Source organism: Lampetra planeri, chromosome 2, assembly GCF_965212315.1.
Source record: "Lampetra planeri chromosome 2, kcLamPlan1.2.h2, whole genome shotgun sequence".
Classification (NCBI taxonomy): domain Eukaryota; kingdom Metazoa; phylum Chordata; class Hyperoartia; order Petromyzontiformes; family Petromyzontidae; genus Lampetra; species Lampetra planeri.
This window is the reverse complement of record NC_136108.1, coordinates 29,429,968-29,453,949: the sequence shown is the minus strand read 5'-3', so window position 1 is coordinate 29,453,949 and position 23,982 is coordinate 29,429,968. Positions and strand designations below refer to the sequence as shown.

At 48.3% G+C, this 23,982-nt stretch overlaps 1 long non-coding RNA gene across 1 annotated transcript in view; it reads left to right on the top strand.

Annotated features, from left to right (window-relative positions):
* The first annotated feature begins 11,320 nt into the window (after nt 1–11,320).
* Nucleotides 11,321–23,982, top strand: part of LOC144731045 (uncharacterized) — a 37,261-nt gene continuing 24,599 nt past the window's right edge. Inside the window, exon 1 of the long non-coding RNA XR_013587888.1 lies at nt 11,321–11,507. This is a non-coding gene — a long non-coding RNA (uncharacterized LOC144731045). The remainder of the gene's footprint in view (nt 11,508–23,982) is intronic.

Sequence of the window (23,982 nt, the reverse complement as noted above, 5' to 3'; positions counted from 1 at the left end):
CGGTAAAGTCACGTAGAAGGGAAGTAATAAAATAATAAAAATAAAACATAATAAAACAATTCTCACGACGTTTCGGCCACAACGCAAGCAGCCGTCCTCAGGTGAAGAATGAAACACCACCAAGCTTGGAGCGTATATTTAAGCTGGGTTGGAGGGGGGGAGGTGGGAAGAAGAGCGCCTTGACAAAATAATTTGCATATCAAGAGGAATTTAGCATATGGAAAATGCGTAGGAGGTGGGCGGGGGGGGGTTCAAATTAATATTATGCCCGTGCATTATGCAGGATTAGCGGCATCAAAGGGAGGGGGAAGGGGGGTAGCATTAACAAAGGAAAGGAATGTTAATAGTATGTAGCTGCAGTTACTAAACAACCACGTCATGGTCGGAGATGCATTGGGCTCTATATAGAGTCTTGATGAGAGAATTCTTCTGGGATGGATGGTGGTGGGAATCCGGTTTTAGATAAGCATCCGTGTGGGTGGCTTTCCTGTAGACAGAGTGGCTCATTGAACCATCAGGTCTCCTTTTGATTAGGACATCCAAAAAGGGTAGCTTGCCATCATTTTCGACTTCCATGGTGAATCTGATGGCTGGGTGTATGGAATTGATATGGTCGAGAAATTGGTCTAGAGCAGGCCGGCCATGTGGCCAGATGACAAAAGTGTCGTCTACGTACCTCTTCCATAAGGTCGGGCGTAGAGTCGCAGTCTGGATGGCGTCCGTCTCAAATTTCTCCATGAAGATGTTGGCTACAACCGGAGATAAGGGGGAGCCCATTGGGGTGCCCTCAATTTGCTTGTAGAAGGTTCCATTCCAGGTGAAGTATGTATTGGTTAAGCAGTGTCTCACCAGGGGGGGTACCCCAGCATTCAGTCCTTGATGAACCAAGTCTTCAATGATTGCGATGGTGTCAGGCACAGGCACCTTGGTGAACAAGGAAACCACATCAAAACTGACAAGCAGGTCGTCTGGGGACAGGGCAATCCCCTTGATTGTTGATACCAGGTCAGTAGAGTTTAGTACTGCAGAGGTGGTTTTTCCAGTGAAAGGCCGTAGGATTTCGGACAAAAAACGAGCCAGTTTGTAAGTCGGGGAGTTGATAGTAGAGACAATGGGACGAAGAGGTGTATCTTCTTTATGTATCTTTGGCAAGCCGTACAATCTTGGTGGCCTGGCTGCAGAAGGTTTCAACGAGAACTGTTTGGTCTGATCAATTAATGCGGTTGAAGCAGAAATGATGTTGTTGGTTTTGGAGACGAGGCTGTTGGTGGGGTCTCTTTTTATTTTTGTATAGCTGCCATCGGTGAGTAGTTCTTGAATTTTGTTGTTGTATTCTATTTTGTCCATGATGACAGTGGCATTGCCTTTGTCGGCTGAGAGGATGACAATGTCATCCCTCTTTTTTAATTGAGCTAATTCAAAACGCTCATCTTTGCTGATGTTGCTAGCTGGCATCTTAGCGTTTTTGAGGGTTACAGAGATTTCCGATCTTGCTACGTCTGCAGCGATGTGACTCAAGCCCTTGAGAGCTACATCTACTCGAGCAATTATATCATTAACTGGTATGTGTCTAGGTGTGACTGCAAAGTTTAGTCCTTTAGCTAAAACGGATTTCAAACCTTCAGAAATAGGACTGTTACTGCGATTAATTACGACTTTGTTAACATCTAGCTTTTCAATGTGTGGGTCCGGTTTCTTGTTTGAGAGGCGGTTGAATTTGGAAATCAAGTTGTCCTTACATTTAGTCGACATAGCGGCAGCTGAAGAGGCAGTCATTTTTTCTCCTATTTCTGAAGGTTTGAAATCCGTTTTAGCTAAAGGACTAAACTTTGCAGTCACACCTAGACACATACCAGTTAATGATATAATTGCTCGAGTAGATGTAGCTCTCAAGGGCTTGAGTCACATCGCTGCAGACGTAGCAAGATCGGAAATCTCTGTAACCCTCAAAAACGCTAAGATGCCAGCTAGCAACATCAGCAAAGATGAGCGTTTTGAATTAGCTCAATTAAAAAAGAGGGATGACATTGTCATCCTCTCAGCCGACAAAGGCAATGCCACTGTCATCATGGACAAAATAGAATACAACAACAAAATTCAAGAACTACTCACCGATGGCAGCTATACAAAAATAAAAAGAGACCCCACCAACAGCCTCGTCTCCAAAACCAACAACATCATTTCTGCTTCAACCGCATTAATTGATCAGACCAAACAGTTCTCGTTGAAACCTTCTGCAGCCAGGCCACCAAGATTGTACGGCTTGCCAAAGATACATAAAGAAGATACACCTCTTCGTCCCATTGTCTCTACTATCAACTCCCCGACTTACAAACTGGCTCGTTTTTTGTCCGAAATCCTACGGCCTTTCACTGGAAAAACCACCTCTGCAGTACTAAACTCTACTGACCTGGTATCAACAATCAAGGGGATTGCCCTGTCCCCAGACGACCTGCTTGTCAGTTTTGATGTGGTTTCCTTGTTCACCAAGGTGCCTGTGCCTGACACCATCGCAATCATTGAAGACTTGGTTCATCAAGGACTGAATGCTGGGGTACCCCCCCTGGTGAGACACTGCTTAACCAATACATACTTCACCTGGAATGGAACCTTCTACAAGCAAATTGAGGGCACCCCAATGGGCTCCCCCTTATCTCCGGTTGTAGCCAACATCTTCATGGAGAAATTTGAGACGGACGCCATCCAGACTGCGACTCTACGCCCGACCTTATGGAAGAGGTACGTAGACGACACTTTTGTCATCTGGCCACATGGCCGGCCTGCTCTAGACCAATTTCTCGACCATATCAATTCCATACACCCAGCCATCAGATTCACCATGGAAGTCGAAAATGATGGCAAGCTACCCTTTTTGGATGTCCTAATCAAAAGGAGACCTGATGGTTCAATGAGCCACTCTGTCTACAGGAAAGCCACCCACACGGATGCTTATCTAAAACCGGATTCCCACCACCATCCATCCCAGAAGAATTCTCTCATCAAGACTCTATATCATAGAGCCCAATGCATCTCCGACCATGACGTGGTTGTTTAGTAACTGCAGCTACATACTATTAACATTCCTTTCCTTTGTTAATGCTACCCCCCTTCCCCCTCCCTTTGATGCCGCTAATCCTGCATAATGCACGGGCATAATATTAATTTGAACCCCCCCCCGCCCACCTCCTACGCATTTTCCATATGCTAAATTCCTCTTGATATGCAAATTATTTTGTCAAGACGCTCTTCTTCCCACCTCCCCCCCTCCAACCCAGCTTAAATATACGCTCCAAGCTTGGTGGTGTTTCATTCTTCACCTGAGGACGGCTGCTTGCGTTGTGGCCGAAACGTCGTGAGAATTGTTTTATTATGTTTTATTTTTATTATTTTATTACTTCCCTTCTACGTGACTTTACCGAAAGAACCAAGAAGATGAATCCCTGCAGTCACGAAAGCTTTAAATCGAAATTTAACCGCCTCTATGGGGAGGGTTTCCACATAACTTTGAGATCCTTCAACAAGCTCCGGGACAAGAAGGCTCAGCTAATCGAGTCTCTCACCTTTCTGAAGAGATGCCGCGACTCTAAGGTAATACCGAACGCATTTACACTAACATCTGCTGCTGTAACTTCTTCTAATGCGAAACGAATTATGTCTAGAACTAGCTTAGCTCTTATCTCAGAGAAAATCAGACTTACGCGCACCGAACTAGATCAGTTAGACAAGACACTCTACAAATCACACTTATCCTTGAGTGCAACAATGTCCACATCGGATTGGGAACATGTGGAAAAAATGACTGCCTCTTCAGCTGCCGCTATGTCGACTAAATGTAAGGACAACTTGATTTCCAAATTCAACCGCCTCTCAAACAAGAAACCGGACCCACACATTGAAAAGCTAGATGTTAACAAAGTCGTAATTAATCGCAGTAACAGTCCTATTTCTGAAGGTTTGAAATCCGTTTTAGCTAAAGGACTAAACTTTGCAGTCACACCTAGACACATACCAGTTAATGATATAATTGCTCGAGTAGATGTAGCTCTCAAGGGCTTGAGTCACATCGCTGCAGACGTAGCAAGATCGGAAATCTCTGTAACCCTCAAAAACGCTAAGATGCCAGCTAGCAACATCAGCAAAGATGAGCGTTTTGAATTAGCTCAATTAAAAAAGAGGGATGACATTGTCATCCTCTCAGCCGACAAAGGCAATGCCACTGTCATCATGGACAAAATAGAATACAACAACAAAATTCAAGAACTACTCACCGATGGCAGCTATACAAAAATAAAAAGAGACCCCACCAACAGCCTCGTCTCCAAAACCAACAACATCATTTCTGCTTCAACCGCATTAATTGATCAGACCAAACAGTTCTCGTTGAAACCTTCTGCAGCCAGGCCACCAAGATTGTACGGCTTGCCAAAGATACATAAAGAAGATACACCTCTTCGTCCCATTGTCTCTACTATCAACTCCCCGACTTACAAACTGGCTCGTTTTTTGTCCGAAATCCTACGGCCTTTCACTGGAAAAACCACCTCTGCAGTACTAAACTCTACTGACCTGGTATCAACAATCAAGGGGATTGCCCTGTCCCCAGACGACCTGCTTGTCAGTTTTGATGTGGTTTCCTTGTTCACCAAGGTGCCTGTGCCTGACACCATCGCAATCATTGAAGACTTGGTTCATCAAGGACTGAATGCTGGGGTACCCCCCCTGGTGAGACACTGCTTAACCAATACATACTTCACCTGGAATGGAACCTTCTACAAGCAAATTGAGGGCACCCCAATGGGCTCCCCCTTATCTCCGGTTGTAGCCAACATCTTCATGGAGAAATTTGAGACGGACGCCATCCAGACTGCGACTCTACGCCCGACCTTATGGAAGAGGTACGTAGACGACACTTTTGTCATCTGGCCACATGGCCGGCCTGCTCTAGACCAATTTCTCGACCATATCAATTCCATACACCCAGCCATCAGATTCACCATGGAAGTCGAAAATGATGGCAAGCTACCCCTTTTTGGATGTCCTAATCAAAAGGAGACCTGATGGTTCAATGAGCCACTCTGTCTACAGGAAAGCCACCCACACGGATGCTTATCTAAAACCGGATTCCCACCACCATCCATCCCAGAAGAATTCTCTCATCAAGACTCTATATCATAGAGCCCAATGCATCTCCGACCATGACGTGGTTGTTTAGTAACTGCAGCTACATACTATTAACATTCCTTTCCTTTGTTAATGCTACCTCCCTTCCCCCTCCCTTTGATGCCGCTAATCCTGCATAATGCACGGGCATAATATTAATTTGAACCCCCCCCCGCCCACCTCCTACGCATTTTCCATATGCTAAATTCCTCTTGATATGCAAATTATTTTGTCAAGGCGCTCTTCTTCCCACCTCCCCCCCTCCAACCCAGCTTAAATATACGCTCCAAGCTTGGTGGTGTTTCATTCTTCACCTGAGGACGGCTGCTTGCGTTGTGGCCGAAACGTCGTGATAATTGTTTTATTATGTTTTATTTTTATTATTTTATTACTTCCCTTCTACGTGACTTTACCGAAAGAACCAAGAAGATGAATCCCTGCAGTCACGAAAGCTTTAAATCGAAATTTAACCGCCTCTACGGGGAGGGTTTCCACATAACTTTGAGATCCTTCAACAAGCTCCGGGACAAGAAGGCTCAGCTAATCGAGTCTCTCACCTTTCTGAAGAGATGCCGCGACTCTAAGGTAATACCGAACGCATTTACACTAACATCTGCTGCTGTAACTTCTTCTAATGCGAAACGAATTCTGTCTAGAACTAGCTTAGCTCTTATCTCAGAGAAAATCAGACTTACGCGCACCGAACTAGATCAGTTAGACAAGACACTCTACAAATCACACTTATCCTTGAGTGCAACAATGTCCACATCGGATTGGGAACATGTGGAAAAAATGACTGCCTCTTCAGCTGCCGCTATGTCGACTAAATGTAAGGACAACTTGATTTCCAAATTCAACCGCCTCTCAAACAAGAAACCGGACCCACACATTGAAAAGCTAGATGTTAACAAAGTCGTAATTAATCGCAGTAACAGTCCTATTTCTGAAGGTTTGAAATCCGTTTTAGCTAAAGGACTAAACTTTGCAGTCACACCTAGACACATACCAGTTAATGATATAATTGCTCGAGTAGATGTAGCTCTCAAGGGCTTGAGTCACATCGCTGCAGACGTAGCAAGATCGGAAATCTCTGTAACCCTCAAAAACGCTAAGATGCCAGCTAGCAACATCAGCAAAGATGAGCGTTTTGAATTAGCTCAATTAAAAAAGAGGGATGACATTGTCATCCTCTCAGCCGACAAAGGCAATGCCACTGTCATCATGGACAAAATAGAATACAACAACAAAATTCAAGAACTACTCACCGATGGCAGCTATACAAAAATAAAAAGAGACCCCACCAACAGCCTCGTCTCCAAAACCAACAACATCATTTCTGCTTCAACCGCATTAATTGATCAGACCAAACAGTTCTCGTTGAAACCTTCTGCAGCCAGGCCACCAAGATTGTACGGCTTGCCAAAGATACATAAAGAAGATACACCTCTTCGTCCCATTGTCTCTACTATCAACTCCCCGACTTACAAACTGGCTCGTTTTTTGTCCGAAATCCTACGGCCTTTCACTGGAAAAACCACCTCTGCAGTACTAAACTCTACTGACCTGGTATCAACAATCAAGGGGATTGCCCTGTCCCCAGACGACCTGCTTGTCAGTTTTGATGTGGTTTCCTTGTTCACCAAGGTGCCTGTGCCTGACACCATCGCAATCATTGAAGACTTGGTTCATCAAGGACTGAATGCTGGGGTACCCCCCCTGGTGAGACACTGCTTAACCAATACATACTTCACCTGGAATGGAACCTTCTACAAGCAAATTGAGGGCACCCCAATGGGCTCCCCCTTATCTCCGGTTGTAGCCAACATCTTCATGGAGAAATTTGAGACGGACGCCATCCAGACTGCGACTCTACGCCCGACCTTATGGAAGAGGTACGTAGACGACACTTTTGTCATCTGGCCACATGGCCGGCCTGCTCTAGACCAATTTCTCGACCATATCAATTCCATACACCCAGCCATCAGATTCACCATGGAAGTCGAAAATGATGGCAAGCTACCCTTTTTGGATGTCCTAATCAAAAGGAGACCTGATGGTTCAATGAGCCACTCTGTCTACAGGAAAGCCACCCACACGGATGCTTATCTAAAACCGGATTCCCACCACCATCCATCCCAGAAGAATTCTCTCATCAAGACTCTATATCATAGAGCCCAATGCATCTCCGACCATGACGTGGTTGTTTAGTAACTGCAGCTACATACTATTAACATTCCTTTCCTTTGTTAATGCTACCCCCCTTCCCCCTCCCTTTGATGCCGCTAATCCTGCATAATGCACGGGCATAATATTAATTTGAACCCCCCCCCGCCCACCTCCTACGCATTTTCCATATGCTAAATTCCTCTTGATATGCAAATTATTTTGTCAAGGCGCTCTTCTTCCCACCTCCCCCCCTCCAACCCAGCTTAAATATACGCTCCAAGCTTGGTGGTGTTTCATTCTTCACCTGAGGACGGCTGCTTGCGTTGTGGCCGAAACGTCGTGAGAATTGTTTTATTATGTTTTATTTTTATTATTTTATTACTTCCCTTCTACGTGACTTTACCGAAAGAACCAAGAAGATAAGTTTACTATGTTTCTTTTTTCTCATTCATTCTTACCTGATGATGGTTGCTTGTGTTGCAATCGAAACGTCGTATTCTGTTATTATTTTATTTTATTTTCTACGTGACTTTACCGAAAGAACCAAGAAGTGTAACACCAAAGTTACGTTCTTGTACGACTGCCCCAAACCTGTCTCGCCACCCTCGCATGCACATTGGTGGTGAGATGTTAACGACCTCCCCTGGTATGCAGGAGGTCGTGAGTTCTATCCCAACCCCGACGATGCCTGCTGTATATTTGGAGTTTACAGGTTCTCCCCGTGGTCGCGTGGACTCTTCCCCGGGTTTTACCCTCCACATTTAGAAACCTGCCATTAGATTACGTTGGCTGCTTTAAATGTCCACGCGATAAAGCCACTTCGTTGAGCGGTCATTTGTGGCCAGGTCGCTTCTGAAAAAAGAGCTAGACAGCTCAGTGGGCCTTAGCTGGTAACAAAACGAAATAGTTTAGTTTACATTGTTGGTGTTGGACTCACACCCTATTGAGTAGGTCGACACGTTTAAATATCGAGACGTTATTCTGGACTCCAAACTGTCTTTCAAGACCCACATTGACCACATGGCCAACAAGATTTAAAAAAAATTCCTATCCAGAAACAAACTCTGTAATCCACCTCGACTCAATCCGAATATAGTTAAAGCCACTATCCTGCCCATATTTGGACATCTGTGAAACGCGCTTCATAGCTCATCGGATTCCTCCAGTATAAATGTTCTGATTAGTGACACCACCTCCCGCCTCGCTTCGGCATCTACCTTAGAACGTCTCATTCCATGATTCCACTCCGCCCCACTCCGTTCCCTCTAGAACGCATCATTCCAAGCTTACGTTCACTCAAATCCGTCCCTCCTCCTTGGACATCCGGAGTGACCATGATCATTAGGCGGTCTTCATCCAAGACGCCCTCTTTATCAAATCCATCGCCAATTACCTCCAGGGCCACTTAGTTCCTCTGGCTCGCTCCCGTAGCCTCAGCAATGCCTCCTTATCCCTCCTAAAACTGCCATTTGAGAAAACTGCGTAAAAAACAAGTCCGCGTTGCTCCTCCACGTTTCTGGAATCCCCTTGGCACACATCCACAGCTTGGTTCTATCCCTTGCCTATCCCTCTTTTTTCCCCTATTAGATACAAAAAACCCACCACAGAGCTTCCTTGCACCTGTGCCTTTAACTTTATTCTGGCGCCTGTTGCTCTCGCAATATGTTTGCACTGGAGTTATATTTACGAGCATGAAATACCTCGTTAACGAGTTGCTGTGCGCACGCACTACGGATCTCCCTTTGCAAAATAGCCGGGAAACTGGACGAACGGGATCATCCCGTGTAAGACATGACACGAACTCGAGCCGGTCCCAACACTATGTAACATTTACTGCCGATCAGTGGAGTTTCCACGTGGGACAGGCAACAATGGGAGGCTGCGGGCGGCGGTTTGTGTGTCGGTTCGTGTGAGTGGGGAGCGGTGGTGGAGCGGTTAGCGCGCTGCGCTACGAACCTGGAGACCCGGGTTCGATTCCCGCTCAAATGAAACCTGGTGCAGTGTGTAAACATCGCCACTAGGGAGACAAAGGCGGTCGAGCGTGGTGCTGGTCACCCACCCACTCGTGTACCGTTCCGGCCTTTATAGGTGCTCGCTAACAGCAATTGCCCATACAGTCTGTTAAGGTTATACGGGGGATCTTTGTTTGTTTGTGTGAGTGGGGAGCGGTAGTGTCGCGGCTGCGTTACGAATCCCGGGCAACCCGAGTTCGATTCCCACTCACGGTCACAAACGCCAGTGACCATTATCTGAACCGGTCCTGGGCCTCCCCAAGGTCGACTCAGCCCCAAATGAGTACCTGGTGCGGTATGTAAACATCGCCACGAGGAAGACAAAGGCGGCCGGGCATGGTGCTAGCCACACCCCCTTGTGTGCTGTGCAGGGACTGGCAATGTGTGATATGTCTATGTGGGTGTGTGTGCGTTTGAGAATCTGTAAGATGTGTGTATGTCAGTTGTGTGTGTGTTTGAGAATCTGTAAGATGTGTGTATGTCAGTTGTGTGTTTGTGTGAGATCTGTGTGTGTATGCATGATGGAGATGGTTGTGTAAATGGTTCAATGGCTGGTTGGAGGTAAACACACACGCGTGCACAAACGTGAGTTTGAGCAATACTCGTATGCAGCACATGTATGCACACGTATGCATGTATAGCTAAGCGTGTGTATACGTATGGATAGGTATGTGTGTGATGTGTGTGTGTGGGGAGCGGTTATAGCGCGCTGCGCTACGAACCTGGCGACCCGAGTTCGATTGCCCGCTCACGGCCAACACCGGTGACGATTATCTGAACGAGTCATGGGCCTCCCCTAGGTCGACTCAGCCTCAAATGAGTACCTGGTGCGGTGTGTACAAATCATCGCCGCAAGGGAGACAAAGGCGGCCGGGCGTGTTGGTGGCCATCCACCGTTACGCGTGCCGCGTCGGCCTTCATAGGTGCTCGCTAACAGCCCCAACAGTCCGTGAAGGACCCGAGTTCGATTCCCGCTCACGGTCAACATCGGTGACGACGATTTGCAGCGGTCCCGGGCCCCTCCACGAGGTTGACTCAGCCTGAAATATGGTATCTGGTGCGGTGTGAATGCATCAGCAGTGGAGAGACAAAGGCGGTCGGGCGTGGTGTTGCCCACCCACTCCCTCCCTCGTGCCGGCCCGCAAGTGATCGCCAACAGCACTTGCCCCAACAGCCTCTTAAGGCTATACGGGGATCTTTGTCTTTGCACGTTTGGCCGATGATAATTTACAAGCCACGCTGAAGTAGCATAGGGCGACATTGTGACGTTGCTTGCGATCAGGGTCCTGATGATGATATTATCGTGATGGTATGGCGATGATGCCAGATAATGATGATGATTCTAGTCAGCGATGCTGCTGTTTATGATGATGGAGATGATATTGGTCATTATGGTAATGGTGATGAGGATGGTAGTGATGATGGTAGTGATTGGTGGCGATGGTGATGGTAGTCATGGTGATGTTAGTGATGATTGTAGTCGTTATGGTAATGATGGCAGTGATGATAATCGTGATGGTGGTGATGATAGTAGTGATGATGGTAGTGATGGTGATGGTAGTGATGATGATGATGATGGTTGCGATGGTAACGATGATGGTAGCGATGATGGTAGTGATGGTGACGTTAGTGATGCGATGATGGTCGTGATGGTGATGGTCGTGATGGTGATTGTAGTGATGGTGACGGCAGTGATGATGATGATGATGGTCGTGATGATGATGATGATGGTCGTGTCGTGTGTTGTGCGGAAAGAGGAGGAGTCTGTTGATGGAGGAAGAGAGCGAGAGAGGGAGAGGGTGGGGGGAAGTGTGGGTGGGAAATAGTGGGGGGAGGGGGGAGCGAAACAAGGGACTGAGGAACAGGGTGGAAGAGGGAGCGAGAGAGAGAGGGGAGGGAGGTCCAGCCAAGAGAGAGAGAGGGGGGGTGGAAGAGGGAGAGAGAGAGAGATCCAATAGGGAGAGGAAGTGAAGAGAGAGAGAGAGGGTGGAGAGAGAGGGGGGCAGCGAGATCTGCAAGAGAGAGGGAGGCACGGGGGGAGAGGAGCGGGTGATGCAGCAGCAGCAGCAGCCGGAGCTACTCGCTCACACCGAGCTGATTTATTCATAAAGCGCGGAGACAGACGGCGGATACCCCGGAGTGGACACCGAGAGCAAGCAGGAGGGATCGGTAAGCCATTGTCTGCTGCTGTTACTGCTGCTACTGCTGCTGCTGGCTTCATCTCCCCGTGTGTCTCACGGTGCGCAAATGTCTAGCTGTGGTGTGTAGAGCGTATGTCTCTGTGTGTGTGTGTGTTCGCGGACGAAAGTGGTGTGTGTGTGTGTGCATTTGTGTATGGGTATGGGAGCGTGGTATGTGTTTGGGAGTCAATGTGTATGGGAGTCAACGTGTTTGGGACTCGATGTGTATGGGAGTATGTGTGTGAGAGTGAATGTGTGTGAGAGTGAACGTGTATGGGGGTGTCACGGGCCTCCCCTCGGTCCACTCGGCCTCAAATGAGTACCTGATGTGGTGTGTAAACATCGCCACTGGGGAGACAAAGGCGGCCGGGCGTGGTGCTGACCACGTGTGTGGTGTTGGCCACCGACCCCCTCGTGTGGCGTTTCCGGCCTTCATAGGTGCTCGCTTAACAGCACTTGCCCCAACAGTCTGTTAAGGCTATACGGGGGATCTTTGTATTTGTGTGTGTATGTATGTGAGAGTGAATGTGTGTGTCAGTGAATGTGTATGGGCGTGTGTCCATGTACGTGTGTGTGTGAGTGAATGTGTGAGTGAATGTGCCATGGTAGTGAATGTGCACCGTTGTGTATGACGGTGTGTGTGGAATATCGTCTCATGAATGGACGGCAGACCACCCAGCGTAGGCGAGCTACCAGACCTTGTGCCGTGTGTGCTGTAGAGTCTATGGACTATCCCCGCTCATTGTGTCGACTGTATGTTCAGGAGGTATCGGCGAAGTCGTTCCTATCGACTGCAGCTGCAATAGATCACAGCCCAGAGGGAGTATGTGTAACCCTCGTTACTACGACTGTCATTCACCGCACCTCCCATTAGCACGCTTGGCTATGTACGGTGCGAAAAAAGTCCAACATACATTCACTATTGTAGGCGATATGTACTGAACTGCAGCTTGTACACCACACTGTTAAATTGTTGACTGCAGCGTGTACGAACGATGTCAACTGTTGGTCATCCAAAGTGTCAACTCAAGCAGAGTGCAGACCGTGAGCTGTAAATCACATTCATTGCCTCTCTTTGTCCAGGAAAGTGGAGGCTGTGTTTGCTTTGAAATAGCGAGTCTTGGATTCGTAATTTGTACATCAAGCCGCACCTGTGACCAGTGTGGTGAAGTATGGTCAAACACCCCCCCCCCCCCCCAGCTCCCTAGCCCATGATCAACACCGCGAGGAGACCTCCATCCATCGGTGGATAGAGATTGGCTAGGTTCTGTATCGTGAGGTTATAACGACAGAGATTGAAATACAGTAATACATAATATACACTATAATAATATATAATGTAATAATATATAATAATATATAATATAATAATATGTAATATACACATTCCTTTGTCAATCCGTTGCTACGTCAACCACGATGCTCAATGACGTGCCACTGATGATGTTAGCCGTGCCACTGATTATGTTACCCGTGCCACTGATGATGTTAGCCGTGCAACTGATGATGTTAGCCGTGCCACTGATGATGTTAGCCGTGCCACTGATGATGTTAGCCATGCCACTGATGGTGTTAGCCGTGCCACTGATGGTGTTAGCCGTGCCACTGATGGTGTTAGCCGTGCCACTGATGGTGTTAGCCGTGCCACTGATGGTGTTAGCCGTGCCACTGATGATGTTAGCCGTGCCACTGATGATGTTAGCCGTGCTACTGAGGGTGTTAGCCGTGCTCCTGATGATGTTAGCCGTGCCACTGATGATGTTAGCCGTGCCACTGATGATGTTAGCCGTGCCACTGATGATGTTAGCCGTGCCACTGATGGTGTTAGCCGTGCTACTGAGGGTGTTAGCCGTGCTACTGATGATGTTAGCCGTGACACTGATGATGTTAGCCGTGCCACTGATGATGTTAGCCGTGCCACTGATGATGTTAGCCGTGCCACTGATGATGTTAGCCGTGCCACTGATGGTGTTAGCCGTGCCACTGATGATGTTAGCCGTGCCACTGATGATGTTAGCCGTGCCACTGATGATGTTAGCCGTGCCACTGATGATGTTAGCCGTGCCACTGATGGTGTTAGCCGTGCCACTGATGATGTTAGCCGTGCCACTGATGATGTTAGCCGTGCCACTGATGATGTTAGCCGTGCTACTGATGGTGTTAGCCGTGCTACTGATGGTGTTAGCCGTGCCACTGATGATGTTAGCCGTGCCACTGATGGTGTTAGCCGTGCCACTGATGATGTTAGCCGTGCCACTGATGATGTTAGCCGTGCCACTGATGATGTTAGCCGTGCCACTGATGGTGTTAGCCGTGCTACTGATGATGTTAGCCGTGCTACTGATCATGTTAGCCGTGCTACTGATGATGTTAGCCGTGCCACTGATGGTGTTAGCCGTGCTACTGATGATGTTAGCCGTGCCACTGATGATGTTAGCCGTGCCACTGATGATGTTAGCCGTGCTACTGATGATGTTAGCCGTGTCACTGATGATGTTAGCCGTGCTACTGATGATGTTAGCCGTGCCACTGATGATGTTAGCCGTGCTACTGATGATGTTAGCCGTGCCACTGATGATGTTAACCTTGCCACTGATGATATTAGCCGTGCTACTGATGGTGTTAGCCGTGCTACTGATTATGTTAGCCGTGCCACTGATGATGTTAGCCGTGCCACTGATGATATTAGCCGTGCCACTGATGATGTTAGCCGTGCCACTGATGATGTTAGCCGTGCCACTGATGATGTTAGCCGTGCCACTGATGATGTTAGCCGTGCTACTGATGGTGTTAGCCGTGTCACTGATGATGTTAGCCGTGCTACTGATGATGTTAGCTGTGTCACTGATGGTGTTAGCCGTGCTACTGATGGTGTTAGCCGTGCCACTGATGATGTTAGCCGTGCCACTGATGATGTTAGCCGTGCCACTGATGGTGTTAGCCGTGCTACTGATGATGTTAGCCGTGCCACTGATGGTGTTAGCCGTGTCACTGATGATGTTAGCCGTGCTACTGATGATGTTAACCGTGCCACTGATGGTGTTAGCCGTGCTACTGATGGTGTTAGCCGTGCCACTGATGGTGTTAGCCGTGCTACTGATGATGTTAGCCGTGCCACTGATGGTGTTAGCCGTGCCACTGATGGTGTTAGCCGTGTCACTGATGATGTTAGTCGTGCTACTGATGATGTTAGCCGTGCCACTGATGGTGTTAGCCGTGCCACTGATGATGTTAGCCGTGCCACTGATGGTGTTAGCCGTGTCACTGATGATGTTAGTCGTGCTACTGATGATGTTAGCCGTGCCACTGATGGTGTTAGCCGTGCCACTGATGATGTTAGCCCTGCCACTGATGGTGTTAGCCGTGTCACTGATGATGTTAGCCGTGCCACTGATGTTACGGGAATCGAACTCGGTTGGGCGAGTTCACGGCGCAGTGCGGTGGCGGCTTTGCCAAAGCCCACGGAGAGCGCGAGTGTTCACCAGGCAGCCGCACTGTGACCACAGCAGTGAAGTATGGTCAATCCCCCACCCCCCCCATCCCCCCTTCCATGCCCGAGGCGTAATGGTTCTTTAATAAGTCACACATATCATCACCACGTCTTTTAGCAAATCCATGCTTCTAAAAAGCAACAATAATAAAATAATCTCATAATATTCACACGGTAATGTGATATATTTACTCAGAAAAGACTCACCGAGTTATCAGGGCCCAAATCATTGCATTGGGAACGTGTTGGCAAATTCATTATTGAATTGTGTTTTGTCTTGCCTCTGGGGAATGAAACCAGAGGAGCCGGACAGACTCGGCATGGCTACTCGAGACAAATTGTGTTGGTTTGTGCTGGCAGTGGTGCGCAAGCACAATTAACGATTGATGTGCGCTGAAGAAGGGCCATTCCCCGAAACGTCAACGATTATATTTATTTTTGTTTGCTTTAAGACCACACACACCACTGTTGTTATTGTGTTGAGTTGTTTCAATACGGTATAGGGATAGGAAACCTCGTTGTTGTCCTGCAATTCCACCAGCCACATGGTATCCGCTGTGCGCGTCTGCTGTGTGTGTGAGAGAGACGATCAATGTTAAGGAAAGATGCTGTATATATTGCATGGAGGTGCACTGCAATGTTGAAGTATGATGATGATTATTGTGTGACGACGTGACAAGCTCGTGTTGTGTCGGTGCCATGTTGGCGGTGGCAGCTTCAACGTCAGAGGTCGCAACCGGGTACCCGATACCTGTACCCTACCCGATACCCGTACCCTACCCGATACCCGGCTACCCATACCCAGCCGGGTACGGGTACCCGTTTGCGACCCTGGTGCGGCCGGGTACGGGTAGACCGTGAGTCACTGGTGAGTCACCGTTTATCACTCATTTCCCAACGTCTTGTCTCTTCTCACAATTCAAGTTCCTAGAATCAACCCACCCGCGCCTGCAACATGGCTTCATCCCAGAGGTCGCAATCAGGTACCCGATACCCGTACGGCCGGGTACGGGCACCCGTTTGCGACCCTGGTGCGGCCGGGTACGGGTAAGGAATCAAAACCCGTTTGCGACCTCTGTAATAAACGCGCGGCATACTTTGGTGGTGAACGCGGCTGGGTTTCACGCGCGTAAGAGAGGCCGCTGCCGCTGTTTCTGTTGCTGTTGCACCTCGGGCCAAACTCGCCTCGGGTTCCTCTTAAACGACAACCGGCAAAAAACCGGTAACCTATTTACGAAACGGTTAGCGGTTCCCAAAGTCAGGCGACAGCTTCGCCCTTTCCCGTGGAGGCGTTCGCAATGAACGCTCCGAGTTGACAGCGCCGCGCGCGTCACGCGCCTTGGCCCCAAATCGCACGTTGACCTCCGTGCTCGGCGACACGGCAAAGGCGCAGTCCCTGCAAATTCTCTGTCTCGCTCCCTGCCCTCGAGTGGAGCCTCCTCTCCAAGAGGCTCGAGAGGAGGCTCCACTCGAGGAGGCTCCACCAGGGGGAGGCTCCACCAGGGGGAAGCTCCACCAGAGGGAGGCTCCACCAGAGGAGGCTCCACCAGGGGGAGGCTCCACCAGAGGAGGCTCCACCGGGGGGAGGCTCCACCGGGGGGAGGCTCCACCGGAGAGAGGCTCCACCAGAGGAGGCTCCACCGGGGAACGGCTCCACCGGGGGGAGGCTCCACCGGGGGGAGGCTCCACCGGGGGGAGGCTCCACCAGAGGAGGCTCCATCAGGGGGAGGCTCCACCAGAGGAGGCTCCACCAGGGGGAGGCTCCACCAGAGGAGGCTCCACCAGGGGGAGGCTCCACCGGAGAGAGGCTCCACTAGGGGGAGGCTTCACCGGGGGAGGCTCCACAGGGGGAGGCTCCACAGGGGGAGGCTCCACCAGGGGAGGCTCCACAGGGGGAGGCTCCACCAGGGGAGGCTCCACCAGGGGAGGATGCTCTGGAATGTTTTTTTGCTCTTCCACGCTGAGCAGACGCGCGACCTGTCGGTAGCCGAACTGTGGTGAACCCATTTATACTTCTGGGCGGTGGGGGGTACTAAGGCTGGGGGGTAACGGGGGTGGGGGGGGTAGCGGGGGGTGGGGGTCAAACATCTCGCCCCCCATTGTCTGGGGTCGAACCGTCGGCCTCTGGATTGTAGCTCCAGTGGCGTTCACGGCGACGCCGCTGGGGTCGCTCCATATTTTTTTCTTTGCAATTAAAACGCCGAACGTGTCGCGCGCGTTTATTGCTCGAGACATTTCTATGTCTGGAAAACCGGTTTTTTTAACCACTTTTTCACGCGGTTACCGGTGATGCAATAAAAAACAACCCGATTTTACTCACCCTGGCTCAGTGACACACTGAGAGAGACAAAGATAGAGGGAGAGAACGCACGAGAGAGAAATACTCCTGCTGCTGCTGCTACTACTACTGCTACTTCTGCTGCTGCTGCTCCTGCTGCTGCTGCTGCCCCTGCTGCTGCTATTGCTGCTGCTGCTCTGCTACTACTGCTGCTGCTGTTGTTGCTGCTGCTGCTCCTGCTGCTGCTGCTCTGCTGCTGCTGTCGTTGCTACTGCTGCTGCTGCCGTTGTTGCTGCTGCCGTTGTTGCTGCTGCCGTTACTGCTGCTGCTACTGCTGCTGCTCCTGCTGCTCCTACTGCTGCTGCTGCTGCTCCTTCTACTGCTGCTGCTACTGCTCCTGCTGCTGCTGCTACTGCTCCTGCTGCTGCTGCTCCTGGAAGACAATAGGTAGACAATGGGTCGACTCAGCCTCAATTGAGTGCGATGTGCGGACATTGCCACTAGGGAGACAAAGGCGGTCGGGCGTGGTGTTGGTCACCCACCCCCTCGTGTACTCTGCCGGTCTTCATAGGTGCTACTCGCTAACAGCACTTGCCCCAACAGTCTGTTAAGGCTATACGAGGGATCTTTCTATTTGGCGTTCCACAGAAAGCACTGCACCGTTTTAAAAACGAAACAATGATTCATGGTGCCGCTTGTGATTGAGAAAGCTCCCTCCTCTGAGGCAAGAGATCTCGCCTGTCAACTCCCTCCTCACCTGTAACTGCGCACAGAGATCACGGAGGGCAGGTCACCGAACTAACTCCACGTCCGAGTCACCGGGTAAAAGTGCCTTCGTTCAAAGACCACCCACGCGTAATCCCGACCCCCTTCACCACCCCCCCCCCACCATCCCCGGGTCACTCTGCACGAGGCCCCGCTCGCCCCGTGCTCACGCCAAGGGTACGAAGCCACGCGCCACGCATTAGCACGCGCGACTCGCGCGTTCCCCCGTAACGCGCCGATTGCACGACGGCCCGCCTAGTTTCTGTACTGCACTCGCGTCAAAGTGTCCCGTCGCTCGCCCCTCTCTCTCTCTCTTTGGCTCTGGCTCTCTCTCTGGCTCTCTCTCTCTCTCTCTGGCTCTCTCGCCCGGTGTCTCTCGTTAGTAAAGCGAGTCGACTCGAAAAAGAAAGGGTGGCGAACCTTTGCCTCTCCGTCGGCGTCAGCGTCGCACTCTACAACGACGAAGGCGAATTCGCTCGTGCCACCGACGATTGCGATCGCGCGCTCCCAATCGTGGTCGTCGATTAACGCGATACGGCGTGGGGTGAAATCAATCGACGACCGCCAGAAACCCTCGCCTCTTTCTTGTTGTTGTTGTTGTTGTTGTTTTTGTTGTTGTCGTTGGGGGCCCCAGATTTGGAAGTATCGACTCTTTGGATGTTTGCTCGTGGCCACGGACACGCGCGTTGCGCTCGGTGTGGACGCGTCGCCTGTGAATGGTGGAGGTTGCGTCGGGACACGCCGCTGTTGCCGCACCGATGGCAACGCTGCTTTTGCGCCAACAATTCCAACGGTCTTCTCACTTGTGGGCACCAGCTGGGAATGAGCGTCAGTCCACCGGGTCGAGATGTGAGCAGTCACGCGCAGAGGCGGCAGGGAGGTTGGATACAGACTCGACTCAAGGAAAGGCGATCACATCGGCGTACAAATATACAAGACAGGCAAAGACGAGACAAAGATTCCCCATATAGCGTTAACAGACTGTTGGGGCAAGTGCTGTTAGCCAGCACCTATAAAGGCCGTCACGGCAGACGAAGGGGTGGGTGACCACCGCCACGCCCGGCCGCCTTTGTCTCCCCAGTGCCGATGTTTATATACCGCACCAGGTACTCATTTGCGGTTGAGTCGACCTAGGGGAGGCCCAGCACCGGTTACAAATACTCGCCACTGTCATTGGTCGTGAGCGGGAATGGGAACTCGGGTCGCCGGGGTTCGCAGCGCAGCGCACTAACCGCTGCGCCACCGGTCCCCCGTGATGGAGAGGACTGCCGGGTTGACACACACAGACAACTACGCAGTGCACAACGACGAGCAACAGAGAGAGAGATGGTCGAAATGCAGCCGGGGCGACAGGCAGATTGACCGTCCACAAAGAAAAAAAATCCAGCCGACCTGCGGAAAAACAAAACGGGCAAAAAATAAAGGCAGACACACAGACAGACATACTTGTTGACATACAGACACACGAACAGACATACTTGTTGACATACACACACACGAACAGACATACTTGTTGACATACACACACACGAACAGACATACTTGTTGACATACAGACACACGAACAGACATACTTGTTGACATACACACACACGAACAGACATACTTGTTGACATACAGACACACGAACAGACATACTTGTTAACATACACACACACGAACAGACATACTTGTTGACATAGACATACTTGTTGACATACACACACACGAACAGACATACTTGTTGACATACACACACACGAACAGACATACTTGTTGACATACACACACACGCACAGACATACTTGTTGACATACAGACAGACGAACAGACATACTTGTTGACATACACACACACAGACAGACATACTTGTTGACATACACACACACGAACAGACATACTTGTTGACATACACACACACGAACAGACATACTTGTTGACATACAGACAGACGAACAGACATACTTGTTGACATACACACACACAGACAGACATACTTGTTGACATACACACACACGAACAGACATACTTGTTGACATACACACACACGAACAGACATACTTGTTGACATACACACACACACGAACAGACATACTTGTTGACATACAGACGAACAGACATACTTGTTGACATACACACACACAGACAGACATACTTGTTGACATACACACACACGAACAGACATACTTGTTGACATACACACACACGAACAGACATACTTGTTGACATACACACACACGAACAGACATACTTGTTGACATACACACACACGAACAGACATACTTGTTGACATACAGACAGACGTACAGACATACTTGTTGACATACAGACAGACGTACAGACATACTTGTTGACATACACACACACAGACAGACATACTTGTTGACATGCACACACACGAACAGACATACTTGTTGACATACAGACAGACGAACAGACATACTTGTTGACATACACACACACGAACAGACATACTTGTTGACATACACACACACGAACAGACATACTTGTTGACATACAGACAGACGAACAGACATACTTGTTGACATACACACACACAGACAGACATACTTGTTGACATACACACACACGAACAGACATACTTGTTGACATACACACACACGAACAGACATACTTGTTGACATACACACACACACGAACAGACATACTTGTTGACATACAGACGAACAGACATACTTGTTGACATACACACACACAGACAGACATACTTGTTGACATACACACACACGAACAGACATACTTGTTAACATACACACACACGAACAGACATACTTGTTGACATAGACATACTTGTTGACATACACACACACGAACAGACATACTTGTTGACATACACACACACGAACAGACATACTTGTTGACATACACACACACGCACAGACATACTTGTTGACATACAGACAGACGAACAGACATACTTGTTGACATACACACACACAGACAGACATACTTGTTGACATACACACACACGAACAGACATACTTGTTGACATACACACACACGAACAGACATACTTGTTGACATACAGACAGACGAACAGACATACTTGTTGACATACACACACACAGACAGACATACTTGTTGACATACACACACACGAACAGACATACTTGTTGACATACACACACACGAACAGACATACTTGTTGACATACACACACACACGAACAGACATACTTGTTGACATACAGACGAACAGACATACTTGTTGACATACACACACACAGACAGACATACTTGTTGACATACACACACACGAACAGACATACTTGTTGACATACACACACACGAACAGACATACTTGTTGACATACACACACACGAACAGACATACTTGTTGACATACACACACACGAACAGACATACTTGTTGACATACAGACAGACGTACAGACATACTTGTTGACATACAGACAGACGTACAGACATACTTGTTGACATACACACACACAGACAGACATACTTGTTGACATACACACACACGAACAGACATACTTGTTGACATACAGACAGACGAACAGACATACTTGTTGACATACACACACACGAACAGACATACTTGTTGACATACACACACACGAACAGACATACTTGTTGACATACAGACAGACGAACAGACATACTTGTTGACATACACACACACAGACAGACATACTTGTTGACATACACACACACGAACAGACATACTTGTTGACATACACACACACGAACAGACATACTTGTTGACATACACACACACACGAACAGACATACTTGTTGACATACAGACGAACAGACATACTTGTTGACATACACACACACAGACAGACATACTTGTTGACATACACACACACGAACAGACATACTTGTTGACATACACACACACGAACAGACATACTTGTTGACATACACACACACGAACAGACATACTTGTTGACATACACACACACGAACAGACATACTTGTTGACATACAGACAGACGTACAGACATACTTGTTGACATACAGACAGACGTACAGACATACTTGTTGACATACACACACACAGACAGACATACTTGTTGACATACACACACACGAACAGACATACTTGTTGACATACAGACAGACGAACAGACATACTTGTTGACATACACACACACGAACAGACATACTTGTTGACATACACACACACGAACAGACATACTTGTTGACATACAGACAGACGAACAGACATACTTGTTGACATAGACATACTTGTTGACATACACACACACGAACAGACATACTTGTTGACATACACACACACGAACAGACATACTTGTTGACATACACACACACGCACAGACATACTTGTTGACATACAGACAGACGAACAGACATACTTGTTGACATACACACACACAGACAGACATACTTGTTGACATACACACACACGAACAGACATACTTGTTGACATACACACACACGAACAGACATACTTGTTGACATACAGACAGACGAACAGACATACTTGTTGACATACACACACACAGACAGACATACTTGTTGACATACACACACACGAACAGACATACTTGTTGACATACACACACACGAACAGACATACTTGTTGACATACACACACACACGAACAGACATACTTGTTGACATACAGACGAACAGACATACTTGTTGACATACACACACACACGAACAGACATACTTGTTGACATACAGACGAACAGACATACTTGTTGACATACACACACACAGACAGACATACTTGTTGACATACACACACACGAACAGACATACTTGTTGACATACACACACACGAACAGACATACTTGTTGACATACACACACACGAACAGACATACTTGTTGACATACACACACACGAACAGACATACTTGTTGACATACAGACAGACGTACAGACATACTTGTTGACATACAGACAGACGTACAGACATACTTGTTGACATACACACACACAGACAGACATACTTGTTGACATACACACACACGAACAGACATACTTGTTGACATACAGACAGACGAACAGACATACTTGTTGACATACACACACACGAACAGACATACTTGTTGACATACACACACACGAACAGACATACTTGTTGACATACAGACAGACGAACAGACATACTTGTTGACATACACACAGACGAACAGACATACTTGTTGACATACACACACACAGACAGACATACTTGTTCACATACAGACACACGAACAGACATACTTGTTGACATAAACACACACAGACAGACATACTTGTTCACATACACACACACGAACAGACATACTTGTTGACATGCAGACACACAGACAGACATACTTGTTGACATACACACACACGAACAGACATACTTGTTGACATACAGACAGACGAACAGACATACTTGTTGACATACACACACACGAACAGACATACTTGTTGACATACACACACACGAACAGACATACTTGTTGACATACAGACAGACGAACAGACATACTTGTTGACATACACACACACAGATAGACATACTTGTTGACATACACACACACGAACAGACATACTTGTTGACATACACACACACGAACAGACATACTTGTTGACATACACACACACGAACAGACATACTTGTTGACATACAGACAGACGAACAGACATACTTGTTGACATACACACACACAGACAGACATACTTGTTGACATACACACACACAGACAGACATACTTGTTGACATACACACACACGAACAGACATACTTGTTGACATACAGACAGACGAACAGACATACTTGTTGACATGCACACACACGAACAGACATACTTGTTGACATACAGACACACGAACAGACATACTTGTTGACACACACGAACATACACACTTGTTGACATACAAACAGACGAACAGACACACTTGTTGACATACACACACACGAACAGACATACTTGTTGACATACACACACACGAACAGACATACT